This window comes from Heptranchias perlo, chromosome 1 (genome assembly GCF_035084215.1).
Source record: "Heptranchias perlo isolate sHepPer1 chromosome 1, sHepPer1.hap1, whole genome shotgun sequence".
NCBI classification, from domain to species: Eukaryota; Metazoa; Chordata; class Chondrichthyes; order Hexanchiformes; family Hexanchidae; genus Heptranchias; species Heptranchias perlo.
Window position 1 is genome coordinate 135,435,067 of NC_090325.1, and position 13,721 is coordinate 135,448,787.

Below are 13,721 nucleotides of genomic sequence, written 5' to 3' on the forward strand. Positions count from 1 at the left end.
AAACGCGTTTGGATGCCCGTGCGTGCAACAGAAACCAGGAAGTCCCGTCTCCACCTAAAGCCAGTGGGCCAATGCTTAAAAGGGACAACGTACCTCATTGCAATAGTAATTTTTTTGTGCATTAGAAATGTCAAACAAATTTAACCTTTCCTGTTCAGGTATCCCATTGCTTCTGATTCATGACAGGTGGAAGCATGCGAGAAGGGCCGGATCTATGAGGTGAGTGCCTTTATTGCACTTTTTGTGGGCCAGGAGTGCTTCATCCATGCCCAACAAGCTCACCTGGCATGATCAGACGCGCCCGTGCTCTCCCTCCTCCCCCCCCCCCCCCACCCCAAATCCTCTCCAAGGCCCACCCGATGCCGTCCACGTCCCCCACCCCTCCGAATTCTTCCATGGCCCACGATCTTTCTCTCCCTCCCCCCTCTCCAATCTGCAGCTCCTTTGCCTCCTGAAACAGCCAGCCTATCAATCTGGCTGCCTGACGCGTGGGAAACCCAGAAGCACAAATACTTACCATCAGTTGAGTTGCGATCGCGGATTGCGACGCGCTCATTTGGCTTCCGGATTCTCTACATGAACATCTATGGATGCACTGGGTTCCTGACACCGAGCTAAAATCATGCCCAAGTTTCAGTGTGGAGGAACAGAACACTTGTGCAAAGTGGTCACTTTTTTTTTTTCAGTTTGCAAATTTTGAGATCAAAGTAAAAGGATGTTAATAGTGGGTAATGGAGTATTTTCCATTTTGCGAACCCGGTGTAAGTATCAAGCATTCCCAAGACAGAATAGCAGAGTTTGATGCAGAGTAAGCTCTCTCTGCTCTGCACCAATAGGTCTTACCTCCAACCTTAGAAGTGCCCGTAACTCACCAGTGGAACAGTTTCTCACTTCCCGTACCAGCTATTTTATGACCTGAGGTTGTCAATTTTGTATTAATTTACACCAAATAAGGAGCAGTTTTGTGCTGTGGACTCTGCCACTGGATACCTCAACCATATTTTACACTCGACTCAATAGTTTCATTAAGTTAAAGACTGCGTGTTTGGGGACAGATGGGGAAGTGCTTTGAGTGCACACCTGCAACCGTGCAAGACAAAATTGGAACACTACCCCTCAGTCACTGCACATAAGTGTACTTCACATTTGGCAAAAATAAAATTTGAACAAAATCTGCCATGATATTAAAAAAAGTTTTGCTGACCTATCAATAATATTAATGAGAGTCACTATTTGAACTATAATTGTTGACTAATTTTATAATGCAACTTTAGTGCATTTGCAATGATTAAATTTGCTATAACAAAGCCAAGAAAACATAAAACATATCAGGACATAAGGCAATGCCATCATGAATTTAATAATGTGGCAAAAATTCACACAGTGCAAAAATGTAGATTTAGATTTTGGCAACCAGGAATTACATCAAATCAACTAACTTGCTTAGAATCATTTAGCAAAGCCTCAAGATCCATGATTACACCAGATGTCAACAGTACTTCCTTCAGTATGCAATATTAATGTACAATGAATTACTCTAGGTTGTACATTAAAGGTAGTATAGTTTAAACTAAGGTTTTAGAATGTGTTCAAAAGTGTGTATATACTGACATTTAAATATGTGAATCATTACACCAATTCCCACCATAATTTAACTGTAATCATGTCATCAGTTCTGCACCAAGCAACACAGTGACCTCTTGCACTCTGAGTGAATTAGAAAGTCAGTGTTGCTCAGTAATTGTGCAATTCAGACCTCCAGGTACTAGATTTCCTCTGCCAGTTATACAAGAAGATGGGGACAATAATCAACAATGTTTACCCTTCCAAAATAGAAATGTTTCAAAAACTGCATAAATTAATAAATCTGTGTTGTAATCTATTTTCTTCTTTTGACTACCAAGTTAAATGGAAAAATAAATGAATTCAACATTTTACCTTTTATAGCTGAATAGATCAGTGTAATACATAATATTCATATTCTGACAGCCACTGTGCTGCCATAGCAACCACCAGCCTACAACAAATTACTAATTAGCAGCTCTACAGGACAACCAACCTACACAACCCTTCAGAAAGTCACGTATACATAACAAAAGCTTCATGAACCTGAGCCTATGCCATTTTGTCACAAGATATTCAACGATATACACTTAACCCCATCTATGCTGATCTCCCATTTCAACTTAAACCTCATTTATATTACAGAACCACTTCAAATGGATACAACCCAGTTCCCTTTGCTGCTGAATCTGCAGAGTTTATGTAGCAAGGTAGATTTGGCAAGAAGGGACCACTGTGCATGTAGAAAATTTATATTCATGACTTTAGCTGCTTTTATATTGCTGCCATTTTAATTGAGCCAGCTCTGACATTTACACTGCTAAATCCTGCTCCGTTATCCCTATGGCAGACTTGGTACCCATGAAACTGGTAAATAATTATTAATTTTCTCTGATAGCTGCATTGTTCGATCATGAAGCACTGGGCTTTCCACAGCATGTGCATATGAACAGTATTTCAGTCAGTTGGTTATTGCTGTTTCTGCAGCAACCACTGCTATTAACAGCACTATATTTCAAACTTAACTAATCTGTGTCAGGACATTCAACACCATCCTGGTAAATCTGTGGCAAGCATCTCCCAGTTGTTTGCATCAATATCGCACAGATGCACGTTGCACTTTAATCCTTGGACCACTCCATCATCCTTCGCATTTTTGAGCTCGTTGGACAAAACACACTTAGAAGGTTCGGCACTGTCCATCCGGACAACGTCCCAACCGCCTGAGTTATATTTGTATGAACATAGTCTTATCGCTGTGCTCTAGATAACGTGACAAAGGAAATCATATATTTTTAATTCTTCCTGGATTTTAGATCTGCTGACGCTGGGGTTTGCTTTTACTCGTGTTTCCCAAGCCAGGGATATTTTAAAAAGACAATGCCCAAATATTTTATCCCCTCTTGCAGCCATTTAAAAGGGAGCTCCAACAGTTACTCCAAACAGCAACGAGCCAACGTAAGAATTGCTTTTGTTTTCATTCAATTTATTGACCACCCAAAAACTTCCACCAGTACTCCAAGGATTAGACAGTGGTTTTTACTTCATCTACATACAGAATTTCATGAGTTTTATTAATGACTTCAATTCCCCACATTGCTAAATGGTTTTTGCCACCATTCTTGCTAACTGTCCTACAGGGAACGTGAATAACAAGGGAAAGAGAAAGCATATCCCTCTTAAGCACTGTCGCGCTGGGCTCCAAGTATAAGATCTAGATTCCCATTCTGACAATGTTTCCCAACAGGTCAGGTAGATATTTATACTATAACCAAACTTTTTCTGCAATCTTACTATAATGCTTTCAGGGCTTTTCTACTTTTTAAAAAAAATATATTTTTCAGCTCTCTCATCTTAGCTCATTTTCCTAGAAGAGTCCCGATGCCCTATAGTTTCAAAAGTATCTCCCTAGCATTTCTCTCTAGGCAAAACATTTGATAAAGCAGCCAGAACTGGTTAACAGAAAACCATGATTCACTGATTATTTTTAAGTTTCTGCACAAAATCTATTTCTGGTCCTCAATCGGCAACAAAACGTCACATTAAACCTCAATCTAGTTTTAAAATATCAAGAGAATTTAGATAACAATGAACCAGCTATATTACCTATCTATGTTTTATGGCATGCACTTCCTGTCTATTTCTGTTGTATTGATTTTTAAGTCACGCTCTTATAGCAAAATTATATTGTAAATGTTGCCATGTCAGTTGTTTCTTGTCATGATGTAGTTGCAGGCTCTGGGCACTAGGTGACAAGTCTGTCAAATGTTGTCTCCAACTCTGTCCGCCATCTTCTTTTCCCTATGCTTTAAATATTAAAAACGAAGAGCTTGCTCCATGCAAGCTGTAACTTTTTTTTTAAAACTTTAGTTTTATGGCCTTCCCCACTTACCTCCCAGCTCCACATTGTGCTTTGCCTTCTCCAATCAGCCCCGTGCCCCCAAGCCGGCAATTTCGCTGTTCCCCACCTGCCACCTCCCATCCCAAAACTTCCCCTTTCTTCCCGGGTCTGTTCCCTGTTTCTCCTTATATCATCCGCCTTCCCAAAATAATCTGCCTACCCACACTCTCAACTGTCAATAAGTAATAAAATTAAAATTTCCAGTTGGGACCTATTCCACAGCTTGGCCCCATTGCCTGCTGGCTATTAAATCTTCGCAGCCCAGCCATGCCTCTTGGGCCCCACATCTGACTGCAATGTACATTGATTTAAACAGAAACCCGACTCGGCACCTGGAAAATTAATATATTTTTTGAAGTATTAGTCGATCTCCCCCGTGGCATTGAACATGAGAAGTCAAGACCAAGGGCACTTTTCAGATCAGGCAGGGTTAAAGGGTGGGCAGATAATTGAATGGAAAGGAAGAGGACAGAGAAGGGTAAACGAGGAGGAGAGAGAGAGAGAGAGAGAGAGAGAGAGAGAAGGGAAGAGAGATGGAAGGGGCAAATGGAAGGCCGGGTAGGTGATTTTGCCTCAGTGCGGCAGTTGGGGCCTCAATCTTGCTCCGGTGGAAGGCCAAAGTCCTGTTTAGTGGGAGGGTCAGAATGGCTTCACTTTTGTCAAGACAGAACTGCTTCATATGTCTCATCTCTTATTATGTTTCTTCCCATCATCCGATGTAAAGGTTACCTCAGACATCTAACCATATCCTGTATTTGCTTTAAGCACATTTACAGGTCATTCCACCCATTCTTCCCCCTCCTCGTGTTTTTTTTTGTCAGCCCCTCCCCTTTGTTCTGAGAGAACAGACAAGTTAACGGTCTGGGCATAACCCTTTACCAGAACAGAAAAAAAAATGAAAAATGAACATGCATTTAAATAGAATCAAAATGGAGGAGAAAGGGGAAAAAAAACAAGGGAGAATGTATAGGCAGAATGACCAATAATGTGCTTAAAAGGAAAAACAGGAGGTGGTTAGGTGGCTGAGATGATCTTCACCTCAGATGCTGGGAAGAAGCACAATAAAAGACATTAAAGACATAAGAAAGACAAATAACATGTGAATAGATTAGTCAATTGTAAACAATTTTACAACACCAAGTTATAGTCCAACAATTTTATTTGAAATCTACAAGCTTTCGGAGGCTTCCTCCTTCCTCCGGTAAATGTCAGGAACTCCTCGAGGAGGAGTTCCTGACATTTACCGGAGGAAGGAGGAAGCCTCCGAAAGCTTGTAGATTTCAAATAAAATCGTTGGACTATAACTTGGTGTTGTAAAATTGTTTACAATTGTCAACCCCAGTCCATCACCGGCATCTCCACATCATAGATTAGTCAATGGGAGGTCTGAAATAGAAAGAGAAGCTGGTAAAAAAGACAGGGTCTGAAAGTCCACAGGAGTAGAAAAGCAGGCCAACACAAAACCACAGATTCGTCCCCTTGCACTGTGTGCTGACAAAAAGGTCATCCCTTCCCACCCCGACCCAAGACCTAGCCTGCCTGCCTTCTACCCTCCCCCATTCTGACTTTGAGACTAATCTACTTCCTCTAGTCCTTTATCCAGCATTCCGCCCCACCCCCCCCCCGCCATATCATACACACAAACTGCCAATTTGTTTCAAACCAGGAATTGGAGTTTTAAAAGCTGCTTTGCACAGTGACAAATCTTCAAAAGGCAAAAGAATAAAAAAAATCCTTTGTTACATCCTTGTATTTTTCCCTCTGCTTTCACTCTTTCATCAGTTATAACTTGTGTGAACAGTTCGCTTTCTACATAGTCAAACCAAATCATGACATATGGTGCCAGTTGGTTTCCTTGCCAGGTTCTGCAGATTTTACATTTCCTGCCGCGAGGTTATGGAAGAGATAATCAAAACATTCTGGCACAAAACAGTCAGTAGTGCTGTTACAACACTCCAATGGAGTCTGAAACACGGGGCTCGATTTTACCAGCGGGTTTCGTGTGCGTTTCCAGCTGGGGGGGCCCCGAAAATCCCGATATCCAGGCACGTGACCGGATCGCACCATGATCCCGCCCACTTCCGGGTTCCCCGATGAGGTGCGGGGGTGCGTGCGTAGCCCCCGCTGGTGGGAATCCCGCAGGCAATTAAAGCCAGCGGGATGCCACTTGAGTGTATTTATTTCGCTTGTTCAGGTCATTAACTGACCTGATTAAGGGACTGTGTGTGATTTTGGAGAAACATGGGACTGTTTCACACACTGGGGGAAACAGTCCTAGTTGAACTGGACGTGTTGCAGCCGTCAGCCTGTGGCAGCTGCAAAGGTCCATTTGACAGGTGGGTGGGGGGGTGGGGGGGGGGGGGGGGGGAGACCCTCACCCATTGCAGGAGGCCGCTCTGTCACTTGGGACAAAGTGTGGCCTCCACCACCCCCCTCCTGACGGTCAAAGTCACCAACCTGCACACTCACCCCGGGGTCCGGAGACATGTGCCTACCTTACGGACCCCCTCAGATGTACATATTGCGGATGGGGGCCGCCGTAGCTGCAGTCATGACCCCCTCGGAGGGCGAACAGCATCACCAGCCTCGCCATCCACGCCGTCCACCTCTGACACGTGGAGCTCCACAACAGAGTGCTGTGACACATCCACCTGTACAGCAGGAGGGAGGGCTACCGCAGAGAGAGATGCGTCGCAGAGGGCACTACCCTCGCCACAGGGTCCACAGACCGAGGCTCAGCTCCACGGACCTCTCCGAGCAGCAGTGCACACGGAGGCGCAGATTCACTCGACATGTAGTCGTGGACATCTGCAGCCTCTTTCATGCCGAGCTGCTCCTGGCTGGCCCCAGCACCATCTGCTTACCTGTCGCTGCCAAAGTCACCACTGCCCTCCACAACTTCTCCTCCGCATCCTTCCAGGGTGCAGCCGGATACAACGCCGATGTCTCTCAGTCGTCTGCGCGGAAGAGCCCTGCAAATACACCTGCACCTACTCTGCAGTTACACAATGGGTGGCATCAGTGGTGGGTCCTCATAGTGATACCCAGGAGCGGGCATTATTGCACAAAACAGATAGGATTCGCGGAGACATGGCAGTGGTGGTGCCAATATAATGTGTGATGTGAGTTGTTCTGAAATTCAATATAGGTAACACCCATGGCAAACCCTCAAACACCCTTGTGCATCCCCTTCATGCTCACGACACGTTTGCCTTACGCTGCCTACTGCACATATGTGATGCATGCCCTGTGGCTGCAGCACAGGTGGTGGCAGGTTGAGTGAGGCTGGCCGTGAGGGAGATGCACGAGAGGGTGCGTATGGGATACAGCCATGAGATTATATGAGGATTGGGTTGCGTGTTAGTGCCGGGGTGAGTACTCGCGAGGTGAGTAGGTGCAGGTAAGATGAGGATGGGGTTTGAGTGGGTATGAGGGGTGATGTGACAGAGTGGTGTTGGCGGTGCCGAAGGAGATGTGGGGTGGGGGCAGTGTTGTGGCAGACGGAGTGTAGGGGAAAGACTACGTGTTCTCACTGTGGCTGACCTACTGCGGTCATTGGAGCGCCTCCTGCACTGTATGCAGGTGGGCGGTATGTTGGTGGTGCAGGTGACCTCCTCTGCCACCTCGAGCCAGGCCTTCTTGGTGGCAGAGGCAGGCCGCTTCCTCCCGCCCGCCGGGTGGAAGAGCTCTGTCCTCCCCCTCCTCCTCACCCCATCTGATGATACCTGGGGTGAGGCATCATTAAACTGGGAGCAGCCTTCCCCCTGGGCTACTCCATGCTGTAATGTGTTCTATTTGTTGCAGCATGTCAGTGGAGGACTGCCCCTTTAACTAGAGAGCCTCCAGCTGACAGATCGTACTGCGCATGCGCAGCCCGCCCGACGCGCAGACCAGCAGCGCGGAGCCCGGAGGAGCAGGTAATTGGATCCAATTAGTGTGTTGCCTGCTACGATCACGCGGGCAACCCACTAATTTCACTGAGCGTGTTGACCACGCTCCCGAAACCCAACCCGCCGGAAACCCGCAGGCCTGGTAAAATCGGGCCCATGGTAACAGTTTTTCCTACTTCCACACTTACAGATCGTTGCTAGCCTATTGGCTGTCACCATTATTCTGGCAATGCTGTGCAATTTCAGCTGACCCCAAACCAAGAATAAACTTCAGCACACAAACAGGCTCTGATCCTCACTTCTATGTCATTACATGTGACATGTTGACAACATACAATCTCACTAAAGCAGATCACATATTCTCTTAAAAAGGGCCATTTGATACTAGGGAAAATTACCTCAAGATAACCATTACCATGCTTTTTTAAATGAAAGGAGCAGCACAGTGATACAATCAACATAGTTATAAAATTATTTCATAAAAGGAGTGTTTCTCCACTAGTAGAAAGTAGCATTTTTCTGCACACTATTTTACATTGGGACGGAGGTGGGGCCTTCTGTTTGAACCACTGCAGTCCTTCTGGTGATGATGCTCGCACAATGCTATTAGGTAGGGAATTCCAGTACAGTCATCACCATTCCTTCATCGTTCGTGGCTATGGCAGAATAATGTGCAGCGTAGGAAATAGTGTGTTCATGACATTGCTGCTCTTGCCCTCAAAAGGTACAAGTCGCTGGGGGGGGGGGGGGGGGGGGGGGGATGGGGGGAGAGGTACTGTTGAAGTAACCTTGATGAGTTGCTGCAGTGCATCCTGTAGATTGTATATAATGCATGAAAAAACTCACCATCGCCATGTCCCCCACCTTCATCTTGGGGATCACTACTGACCAGAAGCTTAACTGAACCAGGCATAACAGCGTGAGGAGATGGATATTGAATCCAGTGGCAGAGGTGCTGATCAAGTGAACTGCTCTGCCCTGAATGAAATTGAGCTCAGTGTCATCATGGCTACATCCATCCAGCGAGTGGGGAGTATTCCATCTCTCTTGAATTGAGCCTCGTAGATAAGAGAGGTTTTGAGGGGACAGAAGGTGAGACACTCATCACAGCGTGCTCAGCCTCTAGCTGGCACTTGTAGACATGGTGACAATACGATATGAAAGGGAAAGAAAACGACTTTCATTTATATAGTGCCTTTCACGATTTCAGAATGTCCCAAAGTTCCTTACAGCCAATGAAATAATTTTGACGTGTAGTCACTGCTGTAATGTAGGAAATGCGGCAGCAATTTTGCGCACAGCAACATCCCACAACAGCAACGTGATAATGACCAGACAATCTGTTTCAGTGGTGTTGGTTGAGTGCTGTTGGCCAGAACACCTGGGAGAACTCCATGCTCTTCTTCGAAATAGTGTCACGGGATCTTTTACATCCACCTGCAGGGGCAGTCGGGGCCTCGTTTAACATCTCATCAGAAAGACAGTACCTCCGACAGTGCAACAGTCTCTCACTGCTGTACTGAAGAGTCAGGCTGGGTTACATGCTCAAGTCCCTGGAGTGGACTCAAACCTACAACCTTCTGACTCGGAAGCGAGATTGCTACCACTGAGCCTCGCCTGACACCTAAAAGTAACAGGGCTTTTTCTTGTTCGAGATTACTCGGCTCTTATGTGGCCCAAATGTTACCTGATAATTGTCAGACCAAGCCTTGATGTTGTCCAGGTCCTGCTGTAGCCTAGCACGGGCTGCTTCATTATTGGGAGGAGTTGTGAACACTTCAAAATCAGTGAACAGCCCCACTCCATGGCCTTATAACAGATGGAAGGTCATTGATGAAGCAGCTGATAATGATGAGGCCAAGGACACTTCCCGAAGGAACTCTTGCAGCGATGTCCTTTTTTTTTATTCGTTCACGGGATGTGGGCGTCGCTGGCAAGGCCGGCATTTATTGCCCATCCCTAATTGCCCTCGAGAAGGTGGTGGTGAGCCGCCTTCTTGAACCGCTGCAGTCCGTGTGGTGACGGTTCTCCCACAGTGCTGTTAGGAAGGGAGTTCCAGGATTTTGACCCAGCGACAATGAAGGAACGGCGATATATTTCCAAGTCGGGATGGTGTGTGACTTGGAGGGGAACGTGCAGGTGGTGTTGTTCCCATGCGCCTGCTGCCCTTGTCCTTCTAGGTGGCAGAGGTCGCGGGTTTGGGAGGTGCTGTCGAAGAAGCCTTGGCGAGTTGCTGCAGTGCATCCTGTGGATGGTGCACACTGCAGCCACAGTGCGCCGGTGGTGAAGGGAGTGAATGTTTAGGGTGGTGGATGGGGTGCCAATCAAGCGGGCTGCTTTATCTTGGATGGTGTCGAGCTTCTTGAGTGTTGTTGGAGCTGCACTCATCCAGGCAAGTGGAGAGTATTCCATCACACTCCTGACTTGTGCCTTGTAGATGGTGGAAAGGCTTTGGGGAGTCAGGAGGTGAGTCACTCGCCGCAGAATACCCAGCCTCTGACCTGCTCTCGTAGCCACAGTATTTATATGGCTGGTCCAGTTAAGTTTCTGGTCAATGGTGACCCCCAGGATGTTGATGGTGGGGGATTCGGCGATGGTAATGCCGTTGAATGTCAAGGGGAGGTGGTTAGACTCTCTCTTGTTGGAGATGGTCATTGCCTGGCACTTATCTGGCGCGAATGTTACTTGCCACTTATGAGCCCAAGCCTGGATGTTGTCCAGGTCTTGCTGCATGCAGGCTCGGACTGCTTCATTATCTGAGGGGTTGCGAATGGAACTGAACACTGTGCAGTCATCAGCGAACATCCCCATTTCTGACCTTATGATGGAGGGAAGGTCATTGATGAAGCAGCTGAAGATGGTTGGGCCTAGGACACTGCCTTGAGGAACTCCTGCAGCAATGCCCTGGGGCTGAGATGATTGGCCTCCAACAACCATTACCATCTTCGTTTGTGCTAGGTATGACTCCAGCTACTGGAAAGTTTTCCCCCTGATTCCCATTGACTTCAATTTTACTAGGGCTCCTTGGTGCCAGACTCGGTCAAATGCTGCCTTGATGTCAAGGGCAGTCACTCTCACCTCACCTCTGGAATTCAGCTCTTTTGTCCATGTTTGGACCAAGGCCGTAATGAGGTCTGGAGCCGAGTGGTCCTGGCGGAACCCAAACTGAGCATCGGTGAGCAGGTTGTTGGTGAGTAAGTGCCGCTTGATAGCACTGTCGACGACACCTTCCATCACTTTGCTGATGATTGAGAGTAGACTGATGGGGCGGTAATTGGCCGGATTGGATTGGTCCTGCTTTTTGTGGACAGGACATACCTGGGCAATTTTCCACATTGTCGGGTGGATGCCAGTGTTGTCGCTGTACTGGAACAGCTTGGCTAGAGGCGCAGCTAGTTCTGGAGCACAAGTCTTCAGCACTACAGCTGGGATGTTGTCGGGGCCCATAGCCTTTGCTGTATCCAGTGCACTCAGCCGTTTCTTGATATCACGTGGAGTGAATCGAATTGGCCGAAGACTGGCTTCCGTGATGGTGGGGATATCGGGAGGAGGCTGAGATGGATTATCCACTCGGCACTTCTGGCTGAAGATGGTTGCAAACGCTTCAGCCTTGTCTTTTGCACTCACGTGCTGGACTCCGCCATCATTGAGAATGGGGATGTTTGCAGAGCCTCCTCCTCCCGTTAGTTGTTTAATTGTCCACCACCATTCACGACTGGATGTGGCAGGACTGCAGAGCTTTGATCTGATCCGTTGGTTGTGGAATCGCTTAGCTCTGTCTATAGCATGTTGCTTCCGCTGTTTAGCATGCATGTCGTCCTGAGTTGTAGCTTCACCAGGTTGGCACCTCATTTTTCGGTACGCCTGGTGCTGCTCCTGGCATGCTCTTCTACACTCCTCATTGAACCAGGGTTGATCCCCTGGCTTGTTGGTAATGGTAGAGTGAGGAATATGCCGGGCCATGAGGTTACAGATTGTGCTGGAATACAATTCTGCTGCTGCTGATGGCCCACAGCGCCTCATGGATGCCCAGTTTTGAGCTGCTAGATCTGTTCTGAATCTATCCCATTTAGCACGGTGGTAGTGCCACACAACACGTTGGATGGTGTCCTCAGTGCGAAGACGGGATTTCATCTCCACGAGGGCTGTGCGGTGGTCACTCCTACCAATACTGTCATGGACAGATGCATTTGCGACAGGTAGATTGGTGAGGACGAGGTCAAGTAAGTTTTTCCCTCGTGTTGGTTCGCTCACCACCTGCCGCAGGCCCAGTCTAGCAGCTATGTCCTTCAGGACTCGGCCAGCTCGGTCAGTAGTGGTGCTACCGAGCCACTCTTGGTGATGGACATTGAAGTCCCCCACCCAGAGTACATTTTGTGCCCTTGCTACCCTCAGTGCTTCCTCCAAGTGGTGTTCAACATGGAGGAGGACTGATTCATCAGCTGAGGGAGGACGGTAGGTGGTAATCAGCAGGAGGTTTCCTTGCCCATGTTTGACCTGATGCCATGAGATTTCATGGGGTCCAGAGTCAATGTTGAGGACTCCCAGGGCCACTCCCGCCTGACTGTATATCATTGTACCGCCACCTCTGGTGGGTCTGTCCTGCCGGTGGTACAGGACATACCCAGGGATGGTGATGGAAGAGTCTGGGACGTTGGCTGAAAGGTATGATTCTGTGAGTATGGCTATGTCAGGCTGTTGCTTGACTGGTCTGTGGGACAGCTCTCCCAATTTTGGCACAAGTCCCCAGATCTTAGTGAGGAGGACCTTGCAGGGTCGACTGGGCTTGGTGTTTTGCCGTTGTCGTGTCCGGTGCCTAGTGGTCCGATGCCGGGTGGTCCGTCCGGTTTTATTCTTATTATGACTTTTCGTTGCGAGATTTTACAACTGAGTGGCTTGCTAGGCCATTTCAGAGGGCAATTAAGAATCAACCACATTGCTGTGGGTCTGGAGTCACATATAGGCCAGACCGGGTAAGGGCGGCAGGCTTCCTTCCCTAAAGGACATTAGTGAACCAGATGGGTTTTTACGACAATCCGGTAGTTTCATGGCCATCATTACTGATACTAGTATTTTAATTCCAGATTTTTATTTAATTAATTGAATTTTAATTAATTAATTGAATTTAAATTCGCCAGCTGCCGTGGCGGGATTTGAACTCATGACTCTGGATTTTAGTCCAGGCCTCTGGATTACTAGCCCAGTAACATAACCACTATGCTACAATGATTGACCTCCAACAACCACAACTATCTTCCTTCATGTCAGATATGATTCCAGCCACAGGAGGATTTTCCCGCTGACCACTGCCCAATGACCTCAGTTTTGCTTGTACTTGGTCGACATTGAGGGTCACTACTCCCTCCTCTCTTCTAGCATTCAGCTCGTGTCCATGTCTGTATCAAGGCTATGATGAGGTCTGTTACTGAGTATTTCTGGTGGATCATGAACGGCGTCACTGAGCAGTTTACTGGTGAATAGGTGTCGCTTGTTGGAAGGAATCATAAAAAATACCACCACTTTACTAATAACAACGAGGGGGTCGATGGGTTGGTAATTGGCCGGATTAGATTTATGCTGTTTTTTGTGGATAGGACATAACTGGGCAATCTTCAACATTGTTGGGTAGATACCAATGTCATAGCTATACTGGAACAGCTTGGCTAGGGTGAACAACCATTTCTGGTGCACAGGCCTTCAGCATTATAGACGGGATGTTATCAGAGCCCATAGTCTTTGCTGTGTTCAGTGCAGTTAGCCGCTTCTCAATGTCATGTGGAGTGAACCAAATTGGCTGGACATTGGCATCTAAGAGTGGAGACACTCAGGAAGAAGAGGAGTAGGATTGCCTATTTGGCACTTGCAAA

General features: G+C 47.2%; 1 protein-coding gene across 2 annotated transcripts in view; it reads right to left on the bottom strand.

The window, feature by feature from the left end:
* klhl2 (kelch-like family member 2) overlaps positions 1–13,721 on the bottom strand; it is a 76,810-nt gene that overhangs the window by 17,395 nt on the left and 45,694 nt on the right. The window lies entirely within an intron of this gene.